At 38.8% G+C, this 16,957-nt stretch overlaps 1 long non-coding RNA gene across 1 annotated transcript in view; it reads left to right on the plus strand.

Moving 5' to 3' along the window:
* The window catches only part of LOC104846387 (uncharacterized), a 196,324-nt gene extending 193,534 nt beyond the window's left edge, over window positions 1-2,790 (plus strand). Inside the window, exon 5 of the long non-coding RNA XR_775874.3 lies at window positions 2,147-2,790. This is a non-coding gene — a long non-coding RNA (uncharacterized LOC104846387). The remainder of the gene's footprint in view (window positions 1-2,146) is intronic.
* The last annotated feature ends 14,167 nt before the right edge of the window (window positions 2,791-16,957 follow it).

Genomic DNA, 16,957 nt, shown 5'->3' on the forward strand with positions numbered 1-16,957 from the left:
AATTAATAATAGTACCTATTTCATGTTACTGACATAAGGATTAAATGAATTATCTGTAAAGTGCTTAGAGCAGTACCTGGCACATAGGAAGTATTATAAAGGTGTTTGTGAAATGAAATAATGAAAGAAAAGAACATGCCATCTGTTACAGATTAAATTGTGTCCTCCCAAAATATGTGTTGCAAATTCTAACCCCTATACCTGTGGTTATGATCCCATTTGGGAATGGGTTTCCTTTGTTATGTTAAAGAAACCATATCAGTGAAGGGTGTGTTTTAAGCCAGTCACCTTTGAGATATTAAAAGAACAGATTAGGACAGAGGAACAAGTAGAGATGGGAGAAGATAGACGCCATGCCACATGAAGGTCACCAGAGCCTATCAAGAGAGAAAGCCTTCCCCTAGAGCTTAAAAAAAAAATTTTTTTTTTTTTTTGGACCCTGAATTTAAACTTCTAGCCGCCTAAAGTGTGAGACAACAAATATCTGTTTGTTAAAGCCACTGACCTGTGGTATTCCTGTCATAGCAGCACTCAATAACTAAGACACCATCTGAGAACACCACTTAGTCCTGTGATTCGTAGTGTGCTTTTTCCTTTAGAGCATTTCTCTTCTTTATCTTTCTGAGGAAAATGTTTTGATGATAAAAAGTCACTTAATGATTCCAGATCAATGCGGTAGAATCTTACTCTATTTGTATAGGCATTCAGTTTTTCAAATCTTCTAAAGAAATTTTAAAACCCCCAAGCAGGACATTGTATTCAATATTCTATTTATTAGAATTCTCGTTATAAGAATCAAGAATAGAGATTCCTATGTCTAAAAGAGTCATTGTCATTTAGACTAAGAAAAAAACAAAAAACATTGCTCTCAAGTCAATTCAGACTCAGGAACCCTACAGGGCAGAGAAGAACCGCCCCACAGGGTTTCCAAGGAGCAGCTGGTAGATTCGAACTGCCAACCTTTTGGTTAGCAGCCGTAGCTTGCTGTAGCTCTTAACCACGGCACCCCCAGGACTCCGAAGAAAAATAAAAGGACTGTGCACTTCACATCAAATATAGTAAGTTGTCAAGCTTTTGGGAGCCTACAAAACCATTCCTTTTTTCTTCCCCGTGAATATATCTTTGACAGTGCTGTTCTTTCCTGAACACAGAAAGCAGAAACCCCAGCAAGAGGAGCTGGGAAGTAAGAGCACCTAGAACAGCCTTCACGTTCTTTCTGTGACCAAGTAATTCACGGCACGAAGTATTACATTTTTCACTATTCTTTGTCACCGATGATGTTGTCATTCTGGGAGCAATAACTGAATATCAGAAAAAGATGAGCATGTCTAATGGGGTTTAAAGAAGTCTGAAACAAAAGGTTAGCCATGGGATATATTTCTTAATTTGAAAATCAAGCTAAATTTAAATGTTTCAGACTATTTTCCATTACAGGTCGCTGTTAACTTCCTTTCCAAGAGTGCTTGCAATCACTCACTTTTTACATTGGGTACCCTGGGACAAAGCCAGATTAACTCTCAACTGTGAATTTTGCAAATGCTCTTGTTTAACATATAATCGATTTAAATCTAGCCATTCTACAAAATGCAAACATGGTAATTGGTACAATTTTATTTATTTATTTATGCGTAAAACAGCACACAAAAACATATCGCTTTTGACTTTCGGGATCTTTGCACAGCCAGAAATCTGGCAGAATAATCACTGAAGTTCAAATTAGAGCCCCAAATGGGAAACACAAACAGGGGCCACCACTGTGTCTTTTTCATGCTTCGAAGCTCAGTTCTGGACAGAAATGTGCTTCCAGTTAAAATGCAATCATTTCCAATTCCTTCTGCTCTCTGGATCATATTTGAAAGAAACAGCCTGAGGACTACAATTGCTTTTAATTACCACTGAATGCTGATTGAAATGATCTTTTCTTTTCTATATGTTTGTAATTTTATAGAACAAAATAAAATAAAGCTATGGCCTCTTCATATTAAGTACATGTTGGGAAAGATCTTTATTCAACATTACTCTCTCTGGGTTAGAATTTCTTTGTCAGGACTGGATTCTCCCATCCTCCCTCATTGTGGATCACAGAAACAGCAAAATTAATCTGACATCCTCGAATGATCAAGTTTTTTTTTTTTTTTTAATTTAGGTGGCGTTTTATTATGTGGTAAGGCTCAAGAGAGCCCACTGCTTCTCTGATCAAAGAATCTAAAACTACAAGAGACCTTGGACAAGGTTTATTCTGACCCCACCACACTCCCACCTTCCCACCCCATTTTACAAATGAATGCATTGAGATCATTATGAAGGACAAGTACAAAAACAGTCTCTCTTTCACGCTAAAACTTTATGGAATATTCAGTATTTGAAATGTCATGTTCATATCTTCATATATTACTAAAATGCTATAAATAACAACTATTCCCCTTCTTAGCTGGTAGCTGAGACAAGTGTCCTAAAACCCAGGGGTGAGAGTGGCACCGAAGCCCCACTCTGAACAGGAATGAGTGAATAAAACAAAGATGTCTACTTGGCTCATCATGATTTCTTCTCCAGTTTCTCAACTCTGAATAAGTCGGTGGGTGACTCAAATCTTTAAGTGTGAATCCATTCAAGGGTACCTTGGAAGAAAGTCTTGGCAACATACTTTTGAAAGGTCACAGTCACTGAAAACCCTGTGGAGCAACAGTTCTAATCTGACACATTTGGGGTCACCAAGAGTTAGAAATAACTCCATTGCAACTGATTTGGCTTTTTTTTTTAATCTCAATTCCAAATAACACACATGGCTAAGTAAATATATTTTTTGACGCTTTTCTGATTAAGATTTCTATCACAACTTAGAAAAACATGTCTTAGGGAATGAATTCTATTGTAGAAATAGTGACCTCAAAGATGAATCCTGTATTTGGATATTCCAAGGGCCTTTGGCAATAAAGAGAGGAAATTCATATAGGTGTCTGGCAAGGTCTCATGAAGCGGCATATTGAATTGATCCACAAAGTATTAATTAATAGCATGAGCTTTGGAGTCAGAGATACCTAGGTGGCTCAAATCCTCCTTACTAACTCTGTGGCCTTGGGCAAATAATTCATCCTGCCTGGGCTTAAATTTTCTTACCTGTTAAGTGGTTAATTATAGTCCTTCTCTCAAGAGTTATTGAAGAATTAAATAAGATAAAATTGGCACAGTGCCAGAAACATAGTTAGAGCTGAATAATAATTACTGGTACTGTGATTGGCTGTATGACAGTATGCAAAACAGAAGTAACTACTGGCCCTGCCTTTAGGAAGATTGCCCCCTCACTGAGGTATTGACATACATACATGAAAAGTTAAAAGTACTACAAATGAGTATATGATGCTGTGAGCCCAGTGATAGCTTTATGACTCTAAAAAAAAAAAAAAAAAAACCAAACCCAGTGTCATCAATTTCAACTCATGGTGACCCTATAGGACAGAGTAGAACTGCCCCGTAGAGTTTCCAAGGAGCGCCTGGTGGATTCGAACTGGATTCTTTGGTTAGCAGCCGTAGGGCTTAACCACTAAGCCACCAGGGCTTCCTTTATGACTCTAAAAAAAAAACCCAAAACTAGGGAGGAAGAAATCACTGTGACATGCAACAGTGTGATAGGCTAGATGGGGGAAAGGATTTGAGCTGACAAAAATGAAATATAAGATTCAAATATTCTGAAAGGAGGTATGGCTCATTCCACATGTGAGCAGTGAAGGGCAAATGGCCATATGCATGGAATTTTGTAGAGTACCTCTAGAACGGTGAAAATACATGTTTGGCTAGAGAAGAAGGTCATTCTTATAAAAGAGACTGTGAGAAAATGCAGAAAGGCAGGTGATAGCTGTCTTTAATGGCCCTGGAGGTTTCTGAATAAGGAAATGAGATGATAAAACAAAGGCTGAGGAAGATTTATTTGGTCACTTATTGTTGAATGGGCTAAAGGAAGGGTCAGATGGAGGAAGAGGATGAATTAAGATGTTATATCAGTACTTGGGAGGGTGACACATTCCATTTTGGAAACCTGGAAGCTTCCTGTCAGGGACCCTCCCAGACCTTGCTCTTTGCATCTTTTTGTCTGTATTTTTTTTTTTAGTAGTAAAACTATAATCATAAGTTTAAAAAGAAAAAGAAAGGTTACTTAGATGTGGGCCAAGATGGTGGTCATGGATCAGAAAGAGAAGATAATAAAAATACCTAAGCTAGATAATGCAGTTTACAAGCATCATCTGCTTTAATCTCTATATCGGCCCAAAGAACAGCAAAACCCGTTGCCATCGAGTGGATTCTGACTCACAGCGACCATACAGGACAGAGTAGAAATGCCCCACAGGGTTTCCAAGGCTACATCATTCTCCTGAGAGCACCTGGTGAGTTCAAATCACTGATCTTCCGGTTAGCAGCTGAGAACTTAACCCCTGCACCACCAGGACTTAAAGAATGAAAAAAAAAAAGAATAGGTACCATTATTTTACCCATTACTGAGGTTATTGGGCAAGCAATTGGTCTGAGATAACACACCTAAAAGTGGAAATGATGGTATCTGAGGTAGTTTTCTTTTTCCAGAATTGAAGTATTTAACCATTGTGCATACTACCTGCTACATATGAGAAAACCGGTGCCTGGAAATAACATGCACTATTTTTTTATTCCTTACAAAGTACTGTTTCTTTTCAGATCAAATGCTAGCTTGATCAATATTTCTTTTAGGGTTTAGTTGCCTTCAAACTTGTAAGGTACCTTCTCATTCTGAAGGAAACAATAGATGCATTATTCAAAATATAAATGTTTGGAAATGTAATTAAAAAGTTTTGGGAATTCAAAATTTGGGAATACAAAAACTGAGTATTTGAGGTTTACAGTCGTATGATAAGGAATCCTGGTAGCACCATGGTTATGCATTTGACTGCTAACTGAAAGATTGGAGATTTGAACCCACCCAGTAGGTCTGTGGGATAAAGGCTTGGTGATCTCCTCCCGTAAAGGTTACAGCCTAGAAAAACGTGAGGCAGTTCTATTCTGTCCTGTGAGTCAAAATTGACTTGGCGGCACCTAACAACCATAAACCACACTGTTTCAGAACCAAAGGGTGCCTAATCTGCATGTACCTGATTGTATATTTCCATTCAGCCTCCTGCTCACTCCCTTTGTATACCCACCCCGGCCCTTGCATTGTGAGACAAGCCTGGAACTACACTTCCCAGAATCCCTTGCCAGCAGGTTTTAGGTTACATTTTCTGTTAAGAGGTTCTTCCTTCAAACATGGGAAGAGGAAAAAAAGGAAAATCCATTATTCTCCAGTAGCAGCTGTGGATAGGCATATTGGGACTGATAGATGGTTCATAGCAGATTTTGTCAGTGGCTTCCAAGCATCCTCCTGAGAATCACTCCCTTTGTGTTTCAAGCAGATAGTCAATGGAAGCAGCTTTCCTGATATTCTTGTGCTTACAAATTTCCTGAAAGATTGCAGAGGTTTCCTTGACCTTTCCTCTACCAGCCCTTCCAATGGTTTGATAAGTCTCTAATTTCCAGTGCTAAATTTCTTTCTCTTCAAGATACCTGATTTATGCTTTCCTGACTACACCCTGACTGAATGATCACACTCTGCCAAAAGTAGGGAGTTACACATCCTCTAAGTATATCCTAGATTGAAATAAAATGTACCCTATCATAGGGTTGCCATGAGTCGAAACTGACTCCATGGCAATGGAGATTTTGAAACAGTCATGGCAATTGAGAGAAAAAGAGTAAATATTTTAGGTCTCATGTATTAGACTTAGCTTCTTTAGTACAGGTACAATTTCGTATTTGTCTTTATATTCCTAGTGTCTAACAAAAAGCCTAGCACGTAATAATCACTCAATAGTGTTTGTAAAATCAACTTGGATTAAATAAACAGATGAACAGAAAAAGAAAGAAGAATTTTGAAGCAAACCAAGGCAGAAAAGCAGTCGATCAAAAATAAAAGCAGATATAAAAAAGGAAATAAATGATAAGTGACAGTAAAAATACAGAGTGAAGCCTGTGAGAGTTGATACTCATCCGGACTGCCTTATTTTTCCAGGTCTTGTAAGTTTTCTGTCTTTAACAAGGTGTAGTCTTACCACTGTTGTATTGCTTGTTTTAGTGGAACGTATCTGAGTTTTCCTTCTCTGACAGTTTCCTCCTTACACAGTTTCCAGCTTTCACAGGTTTTACTGTATATCCTGCTAAGACCCTTCAACAAAAAGAAAATTCAGAATCAAATTGTTAAAACATAAAGTATAAGCAGAAATTATCCATAAAAATATATATATGCATATCCATCACTGAGGAGAAAGACAAGTTTCCTAAGTTTTCCGACGTGAATTAGGTATTCCAAGGTGTGGACAACAGCTATGAAGCTGGGATTCTTTATTGTAGTAGGCAGACTCAGGTGGTGGGGGTGGGGGGAGAAATCATAGGAGGTCCCATTTATTTTGTCTTTTGCTGTTTGTGCTTTTGTCGTTATATTAGAAAATCTATTGGTGAATGCTTGGCCTGACATTGTTACCCCTGATTTTTCTAAGGATTTTATGGTTTTAGTTTGCATATTTAGGTCCCTAATTCATTTTGAATTTGTTTTTGTGTATGGTGTGAGACATGGATCCTATTTCATTTTTCTGCATATGGAAATCCAGTTTTTCCCAGAACCATTTATTGAAAAGACTCTTCTTTCCCCACCAAATGGACTTAGCACCCTTGTCAAAAATCAGTTTACCATAGACGTGTAGGTTTATTTCTGAGCTCTCAATGCTTAACTAGTAAAATTGGTCGGCCTTGAGAGTTATGCTGTTTAAGAACTATTTATGTGGGATCAAATTGATGACAGCAACTCAACAGCTTAAATAGAAACCTCAGGAGGCAGTGAGTTTATGTTAATGAGAGAGTAATAACTCAGATAAACAGAGTGAGAATGGTTATACAACTCAAAGAATGTAATCAATGTCCTTAAATTACATGTAGAAACTGTTGAGTTGGTGTATATTTTGCTGTGTATATTCTCAACAACAACAACAAAATAAATAAAATTTAGAAGAAAAAATATATAATTGGATGACTCGAGGCTCTAGTTATCTTCTTGCTGCTTTTTTCCTTTACAGAGACTCTGGTGATATCTTACTGACGCTTGTCCGCCTGCCGTGTCTTTGAAGGAAAATTCAGTTTGGTTTATAAAGCACCTGAATCTAAAAATCTCTTTATTGCCCTCACCCTTTGTTTATTACCCTGCCTCTTACCATACAGAACTCTATTTAACACCAACATTTTTGAGGGATTTAAGGCAGTCTACAGAAGTTTTTTTTTACAGAAGTGGAAACGTGAGACTCTTATCAAATGTTTGTCCAGGCAGAAGACTTAGACTTGAGAAAGCCATTTTACCTCATTTTCTACCATACAATACTCCAAGAAGCAAAGTTGGTTTCTATTAAAATCCCATTTCTAACCGAGTTGGGGATCAAAGCCATGATTAAAAAATTTATATACAGAATGCTTTAGGATGAGTCACAAATAATCGTAATAGATTTTATATTTCTTTCCTCACTCCCTACCCTCTCCTTTCCAATACACACACACTTTTTAAAGCTATTTGTTATCATGGTATCAGGAATAAAACAGAATGGTAAACTAATGGAAAATAAGTCCATACATTCATGGCCTCGCCTATTTCTCATTCCCCCTGTCTTTAAATTATGTATTTTTTAATTATTCACACAATTGAAGAACTTTGGATAAAATTAAGTTAGATTGTGCATTAACTGAATGTTATATTTTATAATAGCAGCTATTTAAAATATAATGTTTTCAAACAATTTATATCAACTTTAGCAATATCTGGATTCATGTGTTTTATTGAGAATGAATCTCTCTTAAGCACTATGTACAACTAAACTTGTTCATCACCAGTGACCCGCCTCTTAGACAAAACATAAAGTTGATTTTAAAAAGTCCTATTATGTCCCCAGTTATCTATACTATATAAAGTCAAATTTAAAGACACTATACTATAACATAAAGTACTGTCTGGGGTGTCTGAAAGATAGCCATTGTATATGACAACACATGTATGATAAATGTTTTAGTTCTAAGCATTACCATGTATTATGATTATATACTTTGCAGTCTGTTTATATGTATGCATACGTTAAAAGTCAGGACTTCAAGTAGACTTATAGCCCTAGAATTTCCAAAAAGCTGTCTGGAGTTAAAATTATAGCGTGGGAGATTGCCTCTTTGTCACAGACTAAACTACCTCCAGAGATAGAGGCAGGAAGATTAAATTCCTGTCACTTGAAATGGCCCCTATCAGAGGGTCTGAAGGATTGAGGAAGACTAAAACATACTTGCACTATATCTTCTTCAAGATGGATATTATGTATAAGCCTCATTTTTTCAAAAAGAAATTTCAGGCCAAACATTTTATTATGTCATTTCTTTGCCAGGTTTTTTTTTTTTTCATTATCGTTGTAGTTTGGGTTTCTGCACATACTGTCTTGCATGAATTGACGGCAAGATCCAGCCTCAATTACTTCAGACCTGAGCACTGTTATATGTTCCTCTCTGGTCCATCTCATCACAAAAACCTGACATAGCTAGTGATGTCTATTTTCATCAGTCATCATTCTATCAGCAGCCTTTTGATGGCTTAGGTGTTTAACTGTATTGCATTGGTGTAGATCATGAAAACTGTTCTTTCCACTGTGGGATGGCATCAGAACACTCCAGGGGACAGATACAACCCCAAGTTTAAATGGGACCCCAAAAAGCTGGGTTTTATGCCTTCTCCTTTTTTATTTTATTTATCTTGTTGTTGTTGAGAATATACAGTCTCTTAGGCAGGGTTCTCTAGAGAAGCAAAACCAGTAAAGTATATACATATCTGTATACCAATACCAAACCAAACCTGTTGCCATCAAGTAGATTCCGACTCATAGCAACCCTATAGGACAGTGTAGACTGCCTCATAGGGTTTCCAAGGAGTGGCTGATGGACTCGAACTGCTGACCTTTTGGTTAGCAGCTTGAGCTCTTAACCACTGTGCCACCGGGGTGTATAGAGATTTATATCAAGGAAATGGCTCACACGATTGTAGAGGCTAGAATGTCCCAAATCCGTGGGTAAGGCTCACGGCTTCTCCTGATTAATGTAGCCACAGGGGCTGAAGAAAGTAATATCAGCAGGTCAGAGATCAGGGCTCTTGCTCACAGGCTGTGAAGAACAATGAATCGCAAGATTGGCGTGTAAGATGGCAGGTAAGCTCCTAGCTCAAGTCCCAAGAACCAGAGGTCAGATGAGCAGGAGCCAGCTGCAGGATCCAGAGCAAGCAAAAGCCTTCGAGCCTTGCCAGAGAGTTCACCTGCATTGGATGTAGGCCACGCCCCCAAGGAAACTCTCTTTCAGCTGATTGGCTACTCACAGCAGGTCCCATCATGGAGGTGATCACATTATATTTGATCTCATCATGGAAATAATCACATCATCATATCACTGCCAAACGACTGAGAATCACATCATCATATTTACCAAACACTAAGAATCATGGCCTAGCCAAGCTGACATACAACCTTAACGATCACACACAGCCAAACACGAATACATGAATTCAATAGTTTCTAAATACACAATTCAGTGACATTGATTACATTCTTTGAGTTGTGCAACCACTCTCACCCTCCTTTTCTGAGTTGTGTCTCCTCCATTAACATAAACTCGCTGTTCTCTAAGTTTCCTGTCTAATCTTTTGAGTTGTTATTGTCAATTAGATTCCATAGAGATAGTTCTTAAAAAAGCATAATGCTCAAGGCAGACATTTTTACTAGTTAATCTAAAGTACTGCCTGGTTTTAAAAAGACTTCAGGAGATATTTTTGGTTTACGGTTTAAAGATGACCTCAGGGTAGTAGCACCAAGGGCTTATCCAGCCTCCATGGCTATTAACTATATTTTAAGATGTGATCATTAAGGTTGTATGTCAACTTGACTGGGTCATGATTCTCAGTGATTTGGCAGTTATAATGTAGTATGGCAGTTGTATGATGATGTAATCACCGATATTAATGTGATCACCTCCATAATGGGATCTGCTGTGAGTAGCCAATCAGTTGAAAGGGAGTTTCTTTGGAGGGAAGGGTAGCCTGCACCCAATATAGATAGACTTCCTGGCAAGACTGGCAGGCTTTTTCTTGCTCTGGATCCTGCAGCTGGCTCCTGTTCATCTGACTTCCGGTCCTTGGGACTTGAGCTAGCCGTTTATCTGCCGGTCTTGGGATTTACCAGCCCCTGTAGCTTGTGGACCAGAGGCCTGTTGTCTGACCTGCTGATCTTGGGTTCATCGGCCCCTGCAGCTATGTGAGTCAGAAGCCTCAGTGTGACCCATGGACTTGGAGCTTTCCAGCCTCTACAACTGCTTGAGACATTTACTTGACATAAACCTCTCTCTGTCTCTCTCTCTTTCTTTCTCTGTATATACAGACACTTTACTGGTTTTGTTTTTTTAGAGAACCCAGACTAAGACATAGGAATTAGTGCTGGGCTACCATCAATGACCTCCCTGACAGGGAACACAACAGGGAGTTCCTGATGGAGTGGGAGAAAAATGTGGAGCAGAACTCAAATTTCACATAAAAGGACCAGACTTAATGATCTGACTGGGACTGAAGGAACCCCCAAGCCATGGCCTCTGGATGCTCTGTTAACCCAGAACTAAAACCATTCCTGAAGCCCATCTTCAGACAAAGATTAGCCTGGACTATAAAACACAAAATAATACCCTCCAGGAGTGTTCTTCTTAGTTCAAACAGATACACGAGACCAAATGGGCAGCTTCTGTCCACAGACAGGTTGACAAGGCAGGAAGGGACAGGAAATGATTGAATGGACAAAAGAAACCTGGGGTGGAAAGGGGGAGTGTGCTGTTACATTATAGGGATTGCAACTAATATCACATAACCATATGTGTATAAGTTTTTGTATGAGAAATTAACTTGAGCTATAAACTTCCATCTAAAGCACAATAAAAACAAAGACAAATATTAATAAGTAATAGTATATTACTTATTACTTATTGGTGAGCAGATATGGTAAAAATCAAATGGTAAGGATGGTGTGCTAGGCTAAATAATGTCCCCCAAAGTTGCAGTTGGAGCCCTGGTGGCACAGTGGTTAAGAGCTCAGCTGCTAACCAAAAGTTTGGTGGTTCAAATCCACTAGCCATTCCTTGGAAACTCTATAGGGCAGTTCTACTCTGTCCTATAGGGTTGCTATGAGTCAGAAAGGACTCAAGAGCAACGTATTTGGTTACTGGTAAAGTTTTTTATGCTCTAGTCTCCAGAGGAACCCGTGAATGTTATTTTATACGGTAAAAGGAACTTTGCAGTGTGATTAACTATTTTGAGAGGAGAAAATTATCCTGGGTTATCTGGGTGGGCCCAATGATGTGATTACAAGGGTGCTTAAAAGAGGAAGCCATGAAGATCAAAGACAGAGTATTAGATGTGACAATGAAAGCAAGAAGACAGAGTGATGAAAGGAAGGGTCCATGATCCAAAGAATTGAATCTCTCCTGAAGCCTCCAGAAGGAACCAGCCCTGCTAACACCTTGATGTTATCCCATTAGAGTCATTTTGGACTTGGACCTCTAGACTATAACAGATTAAATTTGCATTATTTTAAGATGCTAAACTTAGGATAATTTGTTAACAGCAGGAATAGGAAACTAATACAGATGCTAATCAAATGACTGGCATTTGTGAAACACTGCTCTAGCAAGTGTCTGAATGCAGGTATTTAATGTTATTGATAATGAGTTGGAATGGACTCGACTAAGTGGGTGGGTTTGGATAAAGCAGTAGTCATAAACTGGCAGACACCAGACATTGTTGTAATCTGTGTATTCATCAATCAAAGATTATTTCTGCAGGTTGTTCTTCACACTGGAATATAATTGATCTGCATCTGGAGACTTGAAATCATTTATGTAAGTTAATAATAATAATTATAATAATAGCATTTATTGAGCATAATCCCTGGGTGGTGCAAATGGTTTGCACTCAACTACTAACCTGAAGGTTGGAAGTTCAAATCCACCCAGCAGCGCCACAGAACAAAGACCTGGCAAATTGCTTCTGTAAATATTACAGCCAAGAAAACCCTATGTAGCAGTTCTACTCTGTAACACATGGGGTCACCATGAGTTGAAATCGATTCCATGGCAGCAGGTTTCTTTTGCTATTGATCATTAAACATGCCAGGCATTGTTCTAAACACTTTATACATATTATTTAACTTTGTGGGATTGATTCTGTTATAATCCCCATTTACAGATAACATTGATGATGTATAAAACCAAAAGAAACCAAATGCATTGCCATCAAGTCAATTCTGACCCTTCCTGAATATCACACAGTTGTGATGCCAGCTTTGAATCTGAAGATCTAACTCGTCTGGCACCTGAATTTTAACCATGTTCAAAGAGTCCACATGTTCTTGAAGGAGCCCTGATGGTACAATGATTAAGCACTTGGCTGCTAACCGAAAGGCTAGCAGTTCGAACTCACTAGCTGCACCATAAGCCAAATGACCTGGTGATCTGCTCCCATAAAAATTACAGCCTAGGCAACCCTATGGGGGCAGTCCTACTCTGTCCCGTAAAGTTGTTATAAGTTGGAATCGACTTGATGGCACACAACCCCAAAGATGCTCTCTTACCATTTCCTCCATTAATTTGGGGTTCAGTTCCCTCCTTACGAAGTTTTTCATACTCTTTTCATTAAGTGATCACTCTCCTGGGTGCAAAAGCTGGAGCAAAATAAGACTGAAGTACTTCTGTCCCTGCTCTGCCATCTGATAACATTTAACCATTTTCCTATCCAATATGCTGTTAATTCCGAATGTTCTTCAAACTATTTACTGTTTGCTAGCAATTTTCTCAATAAGAAGCGATTTCAAATATGGAATTATATCAAATAAAACAGTTTTTAACAACAGTGAACAATAGTCGAGAAGAAATAATAAAAATGTGACACTCAGTTAAAATTACATTAATTTCTTTACACTAATTCAAACTAGTCTGTGCTTTTGCCTTTTGCTCTCACTCTTTGGAAAAGCAATGTAGGCTTTTTTCCCTCAATATGGAACCTTGGGCAAGGCACTTAGGCACTTTGAGCTTCAGGTTCCTCTTCTGCAAAATTGGAGTTGGACTGGAAGATCTCTCAGGCCTCTTTCAATTCTTAAATTCAATGACTTGGAAAAATAGATTTCTTCTGGGAGAAAAAAAATCAGCAGTAGCCTATCTGTTAGTATCACAACAGGATTCCCATCTACCGTGACTATTCCAGCCGTCTGTAACAAGCATGTGCCTTGAAGCTAGGCTTCAGGATATGGCAGAGGTCATTGCATTACTTTGTTGGCCACTTTTGAAAAGTGCTCCCTTTCAGTGGGTGGGCCATTTCACTGCAGTTGCTTGAAATACCTGCCTTGCTCCTGTGAACTTTCCATCTCTGGATGCAAATCCGAAACTGAGTTCCCATTTACTGTTTTAGCTTAATCTTCTGCTACAACCATGCAATTACTCCATGCTTCAAGTATTAATTAATATATAACATCACTTAGCAAGCAGGCTCAGAATTGTCCAAAATCAGAATTGTTGCAGAAGGAATATCTACATCAGACATTTGGTTGAATTAGGTGATCTCTTAGGGTGACCAACTGTCCCAGTCTGCACTGAAAGTCTCCTTGGTCCAGAAAATCCCTCAGTCCTGGGCAAAACGGAATGGTTGGTTACCTTCTCTAAGGTCCCTATCAACCCTAAGACCTTCCATCAGTGTTATCCAAGAGAACTTTCTGCAGTGATAGTAATATTCCACATCTATGCCGCTCAGTATAGTAACCATCAACCTCATGTGGCTATTCAGCTTGAAATGTAGGTAGTGAGACTGAGGAACTGAATTTTTAAATAAGTTAATTGATTTAAATTAAATGCTACAAGTGAATAAGGTAAGCTCTAGGTGATGGTATGAAAATCGTCGTTAGTGAGGTGCTTCATGCCGCAGCCCTAAAGGAAGTGATTCCACGGTTGTACTCAACCCACCAGCTCTGTGTCCTGTGTCCATTGTTATACTGATAAACCAAAACCCATTGCCACCTAATCAATTCTGATCACAGCGACCCTATAGGACAAAGTAGAACTGCGCCCCAGGGTTCCCAAGGAGCAGCTGGTGGATACGAACCACCAACCTTTCTGTTAGCAGCCAAGCCCTTAACCACTGTGCCACCAGGGCTCCCGTCATGCTGATAAGGCAGTATAATGAAGTTATCCAGGGATATTGATAAGACCTGTTTTTATTTCACTCAGAAGGTTAAGGGGTAGAATCAATGATGACTCTTAGAGATGTTGAGTTTCAATTGTATATTAAATCTGATTTTTATTTGATATAACCATGTGAAAATTGAAGTACTCTGATAGTTAATACTTTGTGGGTTTTCTGCTGAGACGTAAGTGGCTGTGAATTTTAGGTATATGAAGGGTGAATCCTTTTTGACCATAGCGTGATGATTTAATGAAATTAGGGACATTATACCAAATTAAGTTCTCTCTTGGAATGAAGACTGATTTAAAATTTTCCCCTCTAAGAGAAACCCAAGGAGGTGAAGTTTGTTCTATTGTATCAAAATGAGCAGTCAGCAGAGCAAAGAACACAACATTATATCCTAAAGGGAAAAGAGAATTTTCTTGAATTGCAGTATGTTGACACCATACATCTGTCTGACATCAAAGCTGTTGTTTATAAATCTTGCAGAAAACTGATCATCCCAAATCCACAAAGGCAAAAGTTGAAAGAGAAGGTGGAACATCAGAAAAGGCAAAGAAACTTCACAGCCCCTGAAGGAAGCGAAGCCAGTTATAATGTGACATATATCATGAGGTTTCTGCCGGACCTAGCTGTCTGCTAATGTGCAATCCTGGCATATCCTAGGAATTAAAGTGCTGAAGGAAGCAGCAGCGCTGGAAATTTTAGAACGTTGTTGAACATTCAGTGCCTGTGCGCTAAAGAGCTCAGGTAGACTTTTAAATGTCAGAGGACAAACCACAGCTCTCGCTTTCCTGTGTTCTGCTATTAATTCTTTGGCAACGAGCCACTTTTTGAAGGAAGGATGAGCGAAGCTTTGAGTTTCCCAGTGGTTTTTTATTAAGTTGCTCTGATCTGTAAAATTAGTGGTGATCGCCTTTAATTTATACACAGGATATATATTAAAAGGCAATTCAAAAGTTCTTCCTGGTTGTTTTCTTTTAAGTCTCTATCATCTTCAGCTATGAAATGAGAACTGAACACTGTCAGGCATTTAAAGAGAATTTCAGGGTTGTGCCTCATTTTCTTACTCTGTATTTATGTAGCACATCAAAGCTCTGTTAATACAACATCACTGAGCTAGGAATAGGCAGGCACTTTGAAAGGTAGTAATAAATGTTATGGAAATTGGTGCCCTGAGAAAAGGAAGACACTATTCAAAGGCCAACAGTGAGCTCTCAGAATTCAGTTATAGGAAACAATGAACACTCTATGGATAACTGCTATGATCTCCAGGGAGTACAGAGTTTTTAGTATTCATTCAACACATCTATAGTGATTGTCTTCCGTGTGCCAGACACGGACCTAGGTGCTGGAAGTAATAATACTGATGAACACTCAGCTGCTGATTGCCGCGTGACTAGCAGTAGTTGCTTCAGATATAGCAGTAGTTGCTTTACATATATTAACTCATTCAATCCCTACAACACCTCTATGAGGTAAATCGGGTAAAGAAATTGAGGTGCAGAGAGATTATGTAACTCAACCAAGGTAATATAGCTCATAACTGATGGAAATGGGATTCAAACTCAGTCTGATTCCCGAATCCATGCTTTTAAAGACCGCTGTAAATCGTACCTTAAAACCCATATCACAGTGACATTTTGACAAATCTTGTATTCCAAATTCAGATTTTTTTTTTTAATAATAGCTTGCCTGTCATTAGACTATAAACTCCATGAGGTTTCCCCAAAATGTGGTGACTTTCCTGTATTCAATGCCCCACAAATGTCTGTGGTACAGTACAGTGTAAGAACAAAGGCTTTGGAGCCAGAGGAATCTGGATTGGAATCCCAAGTTGGCCATTTCCTCAGGTTACAAACTCAGTTTCCTCGTCTGAAAAATGGGCGTAATGGCGTTATTGTGAGGAATAAATGAAATAATGCTACAACGTTTTTAGTACAATACCTGGCACATAATAGGTTTGTAATAAATGCTTTGCTGCCATTGAATGACTTGTTTGTTTTAAACAGTTGCTGAGCATATTAGTCAGGGTTCTCCGGAGAAACAGAACCAAGAGGGAATCTGTAGATATATAAAGACAGACACAGAGAGGTAGAGACAGAGAGATTTATTTTAAGGAATTGGCTCACATGATTGTGGGGGACTGGCATGTCCGAAATCTATAGGGCTGGCTAGCAGCCTGGAAACTCAGCCAGGGGTTGATGCTGCAGTCTTGAGTCCAAAATCCGTAGGGCAAGCTGGCAAGCAGGAAGCTCAGACAGGATTTCTATGTTACACTCTTGAGGGTGAATTCCTTCTTCTCTGGGAAACCTCAGCTTTTTCTCTTAAAACCTCCAACTGATTGGATGTGGCCCACCCACAAATAGAGGGTAATCTCAATTACAATCAGCCAACTGATTGTAAATGGTAATCACATCTACAAAATACCTTCACAGCAGTGTCTAGATTGGTGCTTGACCAACAACAACTGGGCACAAGAACCTAGCCAAGTTGACAATTAACATTAACCATCACACTAAGCATTTCTTCTTCTTTAAAATAGAAATGAACTTAGAACTATGGAGCTTGAGAGAGTCTAGGCCAACATCTACAGCTTAGGAAAGTAAAGTCCAGTTAGACTAG

Source organism: Loxodonta africana, chromosome 4, assembly GCF_030014295.1.
Source record: "Loxodonta africana isolate mLoxAfr1 chromosome 4, mLoxAfr1.hap2, whole genome shotgun sequence".
Lineage (NCBI taxonomy): Eukaryota > Metazoa > Chordata > Mammalia > Proboscidea > Elephantidae > Loxodonta > Loxodonta africana.